Source organism: Apis dorsata, unplaced genomic scaffold (genome assembly GCF_000469605.1).
Source record: "Apis dorsata unplaced genomic scaffold, Apis dorsata 1.3 scaffold_517, whole genome shotgun sequence".
Lineage (NCBI taxonomy): Eukaryota > Metazoa > Arthropoda > Insecta > Hymenoptera > Apidae > Apis > Apis dorsata.
The window spans coordinates 562,575-574,610 of NW_006263742.1; the positions used below are offsets into that span (position 1 = coordinate 562,575).

The 12,036-nt window shown below is 29.1% G+C and overlaps 1 protein-coding gene across 2 annotated transcripts in view; it reads left to right on the forward strand.

The window, feature by feature from the left end:
* The window catches only part of LOC102675919, a 41,916-nt gene that overhangs the window by 3,722 nt on the left and 26,158 nt on the right, over window positions 1–12,036 (forward strand). The window contains exon 1 of one of the 2 annotated variants that reach the window (XM_006620547.2): window positions 5,663–5,852. The exons of the other annotated variant lie outside the window; for it this stretch is intronic. The gene's annotated coding sequence lies outside the window, so the exon portion shown is untranslated. Of the gene's footprint in view, window positions 1–5,662; window positions 5,853–12,036 lie in introns of those variants that run through there. 2 annotated transcript variants of the gene reach the window in all.

The window sequence follows — 12,036 nt, forward strand, 5'->3', positions numbered from 1 at the left end:
TGACGTCATTCGTTGTATGACATTATTTGATATTAACAAAACAAAGTCGTTAGGATAAAGATAGCATAGCCCTTTGTTAAGTCTTTATGGTCGAGGAACTGTGGATGACGTGAGATGTATTATATCGTATGAACGATAATCATTATTGAATGTTTTCCTTTCGCTTGTCGGTCTTTCACGAAACAATTGAATGATAGGTGGATCGATTTTTTGTTAAAGATACGAAATTAATTAATCTTATATAATTATAATTGAGAATAATGAATTAAAAGAACGAATATTTTCAAAATTTTTATTAAGAGAATTAAAGGGGAACAAAGAAACGTTTGTAATTTTAAAAAAATTTTATAAGGTAGCTTACATTTTGCATAATATTTCTGTACAACTCTATATATTAATAATAATAGAAAATGATAATCTATGATTATTAATTGTGTAAATATCATAATACGTACTTTGAATGTTTTATATTATTTTATATCATTTTTCATGTGATTCAATGAAATATGTTAAAAAAGATATTATTTCTAAGATTTTTTTCATTCTGTAAATATTTACCATGTGCTTTCTAAAAGCTTATATAAAATTTTCAATTTCATGTTTGCACTTGAATTGACATTCGAAATTCAATAAAATAAATAAAATAATGGAGAAAAATTATAATACTTAATTTTTTATTTTAACATTTGGCAAGGTACGTAAAGAAACATTCTTTAATTCCATTTTAAATGCTACAAATTTTATTAAATTTGTGTATGTAAATTTTTGCACAATTTGTAGTTGTATAATTTCAATGTAATTGTAAAAGTTAGATTATCGACCAATTAATCCCATTACTTTCCCATTGAATATTCAATGTCTTGTAGTAATCTTGTAGTAATTTGTTAGCTTATTATTGTTAGAATCTTCACATCTTCAACTCTTATAATATCTCAATTATCAGTTTATCATTTAAATATTAAATTTTTGCATCAAAAGATCTCTGAGATGACAATATTATTTTCCAATAAGATGATTTTTTTTAAGAGTTGACACATAATTGATGAAACAAATCAGAAAAAGAAAAGGATTAAAAATTATTTGACACTTATATATAATTGAACAGATAGAATTTAAAATAAACTCGATATTGCAAAGAATGATTTATTTAGAAATTTTTCAAACGGTTCAAGTGATTTTCCCGTGGAAGAATTTAAATTGTGATACTTACACGTACCTACTTATATATTCCGGTCCACGTGCAATGGAATTTATTCAACCGAATTTTTAATCTTAAGGATGCACATTCCTTACGTATCTTCGAAATCGATTTTCTAAAGAATGAGCATTGCTACGTGGAGCCTTCATCCTGCATTTTCAATTCATTTTCCGCGAAATTATTCCTTCAATGTAATTAAAATTCACCATTTTTACTAAAAAATGCAGTAAATAATAAATTGTTTGAATTTTAATATAATAAATTTTAAGCCTATAATTATTTTTATAATTATATTTTTTCCTAGTTTTTTCTAGGGAAATTATTATTATTTTTTCTAGGAAAAAAATAAATATTGGATATCTATTGCTCCAAACAATTTATTATACTTTATTTAATTGCTAAAATAGCAGATTTAAATTAGAATAAAAATAGAAATAAAATATAAATCTTGATTAATTGTTAAAATGTTTAAAAAAAAGAAAAAAATATCAGATACCTGTTATCACTATTCGAAGATCTCCAACGACACTATGTTGTTTGCAACCAGAAATATCATTTGCGCGTAGCATAAAATATCGAATTACACAATTAACAAGATGTTGCTCGAACTTCGTTATGGAATAATTCTGGAGAGAAGAGGTTCGAAGAATATTGTTTCCGTTCTGTGACAATGAAACTTTCGCGAGATGTTTCCTTTCCACGAAATTACCAATATATTCGTGACAGTTTTAGAGACTTCGTTCTTCGACCTTTCTTCCATTTCTTCGCTTCTTTCGCCTCTCTCGAACTCTGTTGCATTCCAATCTCGATGTTTAATTAAAAAAGTTGTACCTCGATTTCAATTATTCGTTATATTAACATGAAAGATTTGATAATTAATAATTTGTGAGATTCTCGAGTGAAAATTTAAGCGTAATAAATTAACGAATAGCTGGCTCGTTTGAGAATAATTGAAAATTATTGAAAATAAATTTTACGAAAATAATGGATTTGGATGACAGTTGATCAATGGATTTTTACGCAAATTGAAATTTTTACGAAATTTTTAGAAATAGGAAAATAAAAAAAAAATGCAATTTAAATAGAATTTACCCTTTAAATGTCATAGTATGTACTTTTGCATATTTATTTATTCTTCGTAAATAACAATTTAATTATTAATAACAATCTATCCAATTGATATAAAAGTGTTTAAAAATTTAACTTTGATACTATATTTACTCAAAGATTTTTTTTTTATAAGAATTCGATATCTTAATCACAGTTTAAACTTTGACTAAACTAAAACTAAATTGAAAAAATTAATCCTATAATTATTCGAAGATTTTTTTTTATTAAAAATTCGATATTCTAATCACGTTTAAATTTTACGAAAACTAACTATAATTATCTATAATCCTATAATTATTCGAAGATTTTTTTTTTTAGAGAATTCGATATTCTAATCACGTTTATTTTTGTGATATCTAATATATGTATATACTATTTTCTGTGCATTATTAAGTATACATTTGCCCGCATAAATGTCCACGAATGTGAGGAAAATGTGAGAAATAATCGTTTCACCAACTCGTTCCCTTAATTGGTTTACCTTAATCGGATTGACCGTGTCAATCAGTGATACCGGTTACGATCGTTTCGCGGTTCACGGCATCAATGTGATACAACGGTATCTCGAATTTGCATGTGTGATCAGGGATGGATGTTATGGAAATTTCCAGTCTAAATTACACTCTCTTTCACCGAGTATTGGTCACCGATCGATCGCATTTCAATACCGTTAATTAATCCAAATTATATCGATGAAACGATTTCGAGGTTCGAATAAAAAAAAGGACCAGAGATGAGAGATTTCTATGTTTTAATTATCGTTTCTTTCGTAACCTCTTACAAATTTATAAAATTTTAATTTGAGATTTTCAGAGTATTTTTATACATATGCAATGTATATCCTAACGATTATCATGGAGGAGAAGAATTAATTATCTGAAAGAATCGATTGTAGTGTAAATAAATATAAACAGTAACACGGCGTGTAAAGTCGAGAATAGACATTTGGACGCGATCCAAATAAAGGAAAAAGAATTTTAAGAACATTGGAAGAAGAAAAAATATATATAATACTGCAAATTAATAATTTCTTATATCTCTGAATCGAAAGAAATTTGGAAAATTTCCCTCGTCTCTCGGTGAATTTTTGAAAGCAATGCATCGATAATTATCGAACGCTTACGACGAGTAGATAGACGGCCATGGTTTGTCTAACTCCGTCCATTGAACGGTATAGCATGCCTGAGATGTTTCTTGCTACCGGGACTATTATTGAAATGCCTCGAATTGCGCATATAGTTGCGCAGCTGAGCAGTTAAGAAAACGTTTCTCTCGTTATTCGCGCCTCGAAAGAACGATATCTCTTAAAGAGAAGATAAAAAAGAAATACGCGAGAACGGATGTTTCTATGTATTAGCGAATTGAAAGAGTTAATAAACGTGATATTATCGCTAAGTATTTGATTAAAAATTTTAATTTCAATATTGTGAAATATTTCTACGTTTTCGCGAATGACTGATAATAAATATTGCAGGAGGGGAAATTTAACATCGGAAATCGTAATTGAAATCTTATTTAATATCATTGGCGAACGTTCGATCCAATTTTAATTTTATACTTCACTGTATAGAGAGATATTTCTATCGTTTTCGCGCACGGTAATATGGTATATAAGCTTAGATATAGATGTTGTTTTAATAATGGTAACTAACCATTCGAAGATAACACAATTATTGGAATATTTGTCATTGAAATACCATTATAGTGGGTGTAATGAATTAAGTAGCATATTACGAATACGCGACTATAAATTAATCGCCAGGGTATTCACGTTCATTATATAGTCTTTGATTATCAAATGTTAGAAAATTAATCTATATTGAGATGTAAATTTTAGGTTATAAAATTTTCTTCGTAAGTCTTTTTCCGAAACTTTCTCCCTCTCTCCCCTCCTCCTCTCTCTCTATCATAGACAGAATTATTCTAAATTTTAATTATTATAAATATTAATTTATCAAAGATAATATGGATTATTTAATCAATTTCAATTTCGTTAAAGGAATGGTGTTAAATTAAAGTTCGTTTTAATCGAATAGATTACGAAATACCGTTATTCGTTGTTGAAGTTAAAACCACATTGTCAAGTGGAAAACTGAAATAACTTTGAAGGCAATTTTCATTCCGTCGTTAAACGAGAAATCTGAATGAAATTGCCAAGATGGTGGGTAAAAAGTTTGACGAAAATCTTTCGGTGAACTGTGATTCCTCGAATCATAGTTTCGAAAAGTTTGCACGATCGATCGATTTTTTCTTTTTTTTAACATATATTATATATTTCGAAATTCATCTTGTAAATATAAATCTATATGAAATGAAAAATTATAGGGGAAAAAAAAGTATTTTTGTTAAGAATACAGACATTTTTTTTTATTTTATTATCATTCTTTTATAATTTTATCACATTCATTTAAAAAATCTATCTAATTTTCCGATTCGATAAATTGCAATCGGTCGTACGAATTTTATTAATTTATTTTTTATAACAGATGAAAGAAGCTTCCATTTCGAATATTATCGAATATAATAATATACACATATATATATATAATTTTCACGTGTACAAAACTCGAATTAAACTTAGTATGGAGGGGGGGCCAGAATCAATACAAAATTTAACTGGAATTAGACAGCGATTAAATCAGGAAATTGTACACGTATTCGAATCGAAATCGAAATCAAAGGCAGGATATAGAATCGCCGATTTAAAAACGAAATTACAATATTTCGATCGCCGCCCCTCTCGATCGTTAATTTCGTCGATAATTGATGTTTAAATGTTTATAAAATATCGTTGTAAATCTAAAAAAAAAAAAAAAAGAAAAATAGATACGTGTTAAATTTATTCGTATCAGCCACATCAGCTCCATTATTTTCACTATTTCTCGAGGCTAATGCGATGAATGCAAATTTTGTACACGTAACTGTGTAAAGTATCTCTTCTTTAATAACGAATAGAAGAAGGTCAACTGTAATTTATATTCTTTCCTGTGAAATTTTTTATGTGAAAAATACGCGTGAAAAATTTCTTTTTTTTTTTTTTATTACTTCAAAATGCAAAAGTTTTTCTTTTTTTTTTTTTTTTATTTTAAAAATTAATCTCTCACACAAGTTTTGTCATATTTGCAGTAATCCAATAAAATAGAGATAAAACGTTCCAACTTTCCTAATTTTTAAATAATTGGTAAATTGATGATAAAATTTTGGAATAGGAGGTTAAATGAATTAAATATAATTGCTAAATTGATAATAAAATTTTCGAATAGAAGGTTGAAAATAGAAGGTTAAATGAATTAAATAATTCGATGATAAAATTTTGGAATAAGAAGAGGATGGAAATAATCGATTTGTGAACGAAAAAAGAAAAAAATGGACCGTGTACTTGTTGACTGGTAATTGAAACTTAAAGAGGAAAATGTAGGCAAAGCTTGGAATAATAATTAACGAAGGACAAACGCGTTTCTAGCATTTCCATTAAATTCACTGGCACAGCGGGAAATCAATCAGGCATAGAAACAGATACGCGCATAATCGATTCGTTTTGCAGGTGAGCAATCTCTGTTCTCCCCCCTTTTTTTTTTTTTTCATCATCTTTGGAAAATAATTCAAATGCCTGAATTGAGAAAGATATATTTGAAAAAGAAGAAAATACGTAATGTATGAATATTACGTAATATTTGAATAAACAAAAAAATTTGAATAAACAAGAAAGGAGAAGATATGTTATTATATAAGAAGAGGAAGAAGAAGAAGAAGCATGATAATCGTGCGTGAGACAAAGAGAAAAAATATATAATCACATCGCGATTTCTGCAAGTATGGAAAATAATTTATTGACAAGTTTCGTCAAGTGGATAAAGATAATTCGAAAATTTGCATGCCAAATGAATCTCGAAAGAAATATTTTATTTTCCTTCGTAAAAATTCGTTTCTATTCCTTTCTCGTTAACCAAAAAAAAAAAAAAAGGAGGGGGGGATAACAGATTCTGCGCAAAAAAAAAAGCAAATGGATTATAAAATCGTCGTTGAATAAAGCGCGCTTAAGCTTTTGTACTTGAACTCATAGAAGTGGTGTTTGACATTCCGAGGACAGATTTAAATTCTGCTTATTATTGGCAAAGATTACCATTTACGACTACCGGTCACCTCTATTTCAATAAAATCTCGTAAAGGTTAAGTATCTACGTAAAAAAAAAAAAAAAAAAAAAAAAAAAAAAAATTCGATTCCACGAAACATCGAGCACACGTCCATTTATTATCCATCGTTCACGATTATTGTTTGATTCTCCCTTTCTTCTTTTTATATCGACAATCGAAATTAATAAAAATACAAAATTTCAAAATTTCGAATTTCAATATACTCCCGCGATAAATAATATTTTCGTTTGATCCTCTCCAATTTTTCTTATTGATGCATCAATAAAAATTTCGAAACACGAATATTTTAAATAATAAAAATACGAAATTTCAAAATTTCGAATTTTAATATACCTCCGCGATAAATTTAATATTTTTCACTCGATTCTTCCATCCTTTGTCGTTCTATATTAATTTAAAAAAAAAAAAAAAAAAAAAAAAAAAAAAACAGCAACAAACTCCGTCGATAAAATTTCACAAAAGAGGGAAACGCAGAAAAGTTCAAAATTGTAAATTTATAATTTTCCAATTTACGACGACGAGGGGAATACGAAATAATCATAATCCATTATATCGTCCTTACTTTGTATCGTTTCCATATTCGATGAAAATTTTCAATTGTTCAAACTCGTTGATTCCCGCGTTTAATCGTTGATAAACGATCGAAACGGGTGGTTGAAATTAAAAATTAAATATATTATTCGCGCGTGCCACGAGTTGTCGCCTCAAATTATTTAATTTCGATGCAAATATCCACGATCATATTGGTCTATCAACTATGTCCCCTCTCCCCTCTCCTGTTATTTCATACATAATAATGCATATGCAAAATGATAGAGCGTCTCTCAACTCTGTATCAAATTGTGACCGGGACTGTTGCTCCTCTCATCTGTGAAACTGTATTTTTGAAACGTGTGTGAGAGAGAGAGAATTGATTTGTACGATCCATGAAATAAGGTGGAACGAGACGAGAGGAATTTTGTTTTCTTATTCTTGTTCTATAAAAAAGATACGTACTTCGTCTATATAATTTTTGTTTCAAAGAAACGTTATTATTATTTATTATTGTTTTTTTTGATATCGAAAAATATATTTGACTACTAAGAATACTAAATTTTAAAGAAAAAATATTAAAAAAGTCGCTCGTATCTTGGGAATTTTTTTCTTTCTCTCTAATTGTGTTCACAAAAATTTAAGAACAAGTAAAATTTTGGAAAAATTTTCTCCAAAATTCACAATTAAAATCTCTGGAAACCGTGAAATTTCATTCCAAAAAAAGATCGTTTTCTCGAATACGCTCGACGAACATATCAAAAAATCAAAAAGTAAGTACTCGTTAATTGAGGAGATTGATTTTGAAATTTTCATCTCTTTCGATCTTTCCTCTAGGTCCTCTCGTTTCCTTCCGTCGTACGCAAAGCGCAATTAGAAGTGGCGACACGCAAATCAGGGTTAATTAGGGGCTGATAAAGAAAATGGACGTTTTCCACGGAGGATAGCTCGTCCAAGTTGGTTGGGTTCAATTTGGAACGTCGAAATGAAATTAGAGTGCAGATTTACGCGATCGATTGCCACGGAATTAGAGTCGATTGTAAAATAGATTGGAGCTCGGTTAAGGAAGTCCCTGATCGAAAAAGGGATTCTCTCTCCGTGGGTGTACACGCCGGTCAATATCCTTTGGGACTGGTTCGTTGTAAGGCGAAACTCTTCTTTCGATCGTCTTTCTTTATTCGAAAATTAAACATTGAAAAAATCTGGTAATTTCTTTTTTCTTTTCAATCGTGGTTATACAATCTATTATCCGAATTATGAAAACGAACGAACGTCTTTTCCCGTTGAGAATAAAATTTAACAATAAGATAAATTTAATTTTCGAAACAATATATAGAAAATATTTGTGAAATTAAAAAAGATCGTATTTCAATTTTGTTTAAAACACGTATAATTCGTCAAAGAAAAGTCTGAGTTTCGAAAATTCTTCTTCTTTTTCACGTTCAAAATTTTATACGAAAAGATTCAAGAAAGATAATCCGAAGTGTACGTAAAGATAGAAAGATTTAATATCATTAGAGATAAGAGATTTCTTTTGTAACAAAATTGGCGAGAAAAGTGTTTTCTCGACTAAAAAAAAGAATAAAAAAAATTCGCAAGGACTTTTCTCTCACACTTTTGCCTGCACTCAAACGGCGAAAATTTTGTCCGCGCACTCTTGTGCAAAAAACAGTGGAAACGCTTCGACGATTGATATTACGTTCAGCTGGCTAAATGATTATGGGCGTCGAGCCGTGTTATAGCCGTGTCGAGTGGACGTGACACGTATACCGTTGTGCGTGTATAGTAATAACTTTTCGCTTAAACATCAACGTTTTTTCCATATTGTATGCGACGGTTGAGGGATAAACCGTGAGGTCACCTTTCCTGCGAAACCAACTTCCTCCAAACGCTTTTAACGATATTATATACTCGTTTCACAGCTCTAATATTATTCGATGTAATTATTCGACGAATATTGCGATGGCGATTCTTGTTTCAAGAATGATTAACCCTCGCGTATATTCGTGTTCGTTCGAAGATTGAATATGAAATACACATGGAATACATCATCCTACGGTTCTTTGAAAATAGTACGATTGTTTGAACGAAATACAATTGTTGTTTCAAGAATGATTAAGCTTTGCATATTTTGTTTATTATTGATGAAAGTTTGAAAATGCATCCTCCAACGAAACATTCCTTTTAATATCATTATCAGCCTCGTTGGAATGTAGCATTCTAATTATTCGAACGAATGTGACGGTGATTGTTGTTCCAAGTATAATTAAGCTCTACATACGTATATACGTATCAAAGTTGGAATTAAAATGTATGAAACTGTACGTAAAAATGGAATAAAAAATTTTTTTCATCTCTATGATAAAATCTCTTTGGTTTTAGGTGAAGTGTTACAATTGATCCATATTTTTTTCCTGAACTGAAAAGAGTTTTCACAGAATTTTAAAGAATTCTCTCCTTCCCTTTTCTTTACGATTTTTACGACGAAAGATTCGAAGGGAAACGTTTCGAAGAAAAGAAAATCTCTTTAAGGAAACGCAACTCGCAAATTAATTTACTCGGCCAATGCAAACAATGTGAATACGGATTCCATCCGTCCGTGACGTGTGGAATAGGTACATTGTCGGACGATATAGGAACAAGGCAGGAAACATTTGAAAATGGACGTGCATATTCATGATTGAAACGCGTGCATGTCAAACATTTCACGGTGAGGGAGGAAATTAGATTTTGTCCCTCGCACCGGGATACCAGTGATAATCTTTTGCCAACGTATTTCAATGTGATCGATTCTATCGGTTCTCGATCTTTCTTTTTTTAATTATTTTTCAAATTACATTTCTCGTCGATATATATATATATATATATTACCTTTATAAAATTTAATCAAATCCACGTATAATTTAATTGTCCGTGCGAGCTTGAATCACGAAGAGCGATTTATATATATATATATCGACGAGAAATGTCATTTGAAAAATAATTAAAAAAAGAAAGCTCGAGAACCGATAGAATCGATCACATTGAAATACGTTGGCAAAAAAATAACCCTGGTACCCCGGTGCGAGGGAACAAATAAAAAAAAAACAAAAAAAAAAAAAAATATATTTTCTCTCTCTCGCCCCCTCTCTATATATATATATATCGAGCGAGGGGGGGAGATGAGGAACATTTATTTCCCTTGTAATTTTACTTTTTTTACACGGATTTCCAGAGGGATAAAAATCGAACAATTTTTCGAACGATATGCTTCTGACAAATTACGTTTATTTGCAGTACGGTCTGTTCTTATTTGTTAAAAGCATAGATAGAGAAATGAAATGAAATTGAATATCAATCTACCTGTTATTCGCCTATGCTGGACAGTTTGCGAAAGGGGAATAATAAAAATGATAAAAATCGACCTGAATTAGAACGCACGATTAAAATCGAAATGTTTAAATTGACGTAATATACGCAACGTGTATCGTTTTATTCGATGTTTTATATATATATTATTATATGTATATTATTATTATATATATATTTTATTATATGTATTATCGATTGTTCGAGGGCAAGTCTGAAGCTTCGAAATTTGAAATATCGAATATCCTCGCGATCCGACTTAAGCAGGAATTTAGGTGTGGAGCGAACTTTTGGTAAAGTACTCTACTGCACCCATTAAGAATTTTCGATAAAATGAGTTGAACTTGAAATCTGGAATTCCGTGTATCCGCCACGGATTTAAATTCTTTCGATCGGAAAGCGAGAAGGAACGACGTTTATTTGCTCGAGGAAATTGTATTAAATATATATTGTCACGTGAATTTTTATCATCTTTTTTATCATAATTGTTATATTCTACTTTTCCTATTGGATCAATGGAAGAATTGAAATTGAAAAAAAAAATTATTTCTGAATTTTGAAAATGATGGAAATAAGAAATTTTCTGTTCCAAATTGTGCGAAATATATTATCACTTACGATTTATTATCAAATTTTAGAATTCTTCGAAATTTAAAATTTATTATCAAATTTTAGAATTCTTCGAAATTTAAAAAAGAAATTATTTGCAGATTTCGAGAATGATGAAATAAGAAATTTTCTGTTCCAAATTATGCGAAATATATTATCACTTACGATTTATTATCAAACTTTAGAATTCTTTGAAAAAAAGAAATTATTTTCAGATTTCGAGAATGATGAAAATAAGAAATTTTCTGTTTCAAATGGAAGAATCGTATGTATATAAAATTATTTTAGAATTCTTCGAAATTTTCTGTCCCATGTGAATATGGGATTATTCGAAATCCTTCGAAATATAGAAAAAGAGAATTATAAATCGTATTTTGTCCAGATTTCCAGAGTTTCCAAATCGTAAAAATGGTAAAAATCTTGTAATCTTTTGAATCTTGAAGATTTAGATAAAGAATAATTGGTATAAACAGCTCAAAAAATTTTTGCAAGAACGAAGAAAAAGAATTGAAGAATCGAAAAATTTGGAAAATTTCTTGTTTTCTTTAAGAATTTTTAGATCTCAAGTTTTAGAATTTGAAAAAAATTCAAAGATTGGATTCATCTTCCAATTATTATACGCTTATACGAAATATTCGTTCGATAATTTTTAATTTTTTCTCTTCGTTCACAAAGAAGTTTCTGTATCGATATAAAACGAGGCCAGCTAATTATTTTCTTTCTGATTAAGGGTTAACGAGAAAAATCGAGATAATTAAAACGAAGTTGTAAGATAATTAATTAAATTTTTCGCTCAAACTAAGGAAATATTTTTTCCAGTAAACTTGCTTAGATATTCTCGATTTCTGAACAGGAAAAAAAAAAAAATTTTTATTCCAAAGGTGTAGCGATAAACTGGATAAAGTGGATGGCAAAATAACGAGATAAAAAACAACAATACAATAAAAAAATTATTCAGAATAATTTTAGAATATCATAGAGATATTCGTTGAATTATAATATATATCATATTTTTATTTTTTATATCTCGACTTTATATGTTTATAAATGTAACATAAATACGAAATATTTAAAAAAAAAAAAAA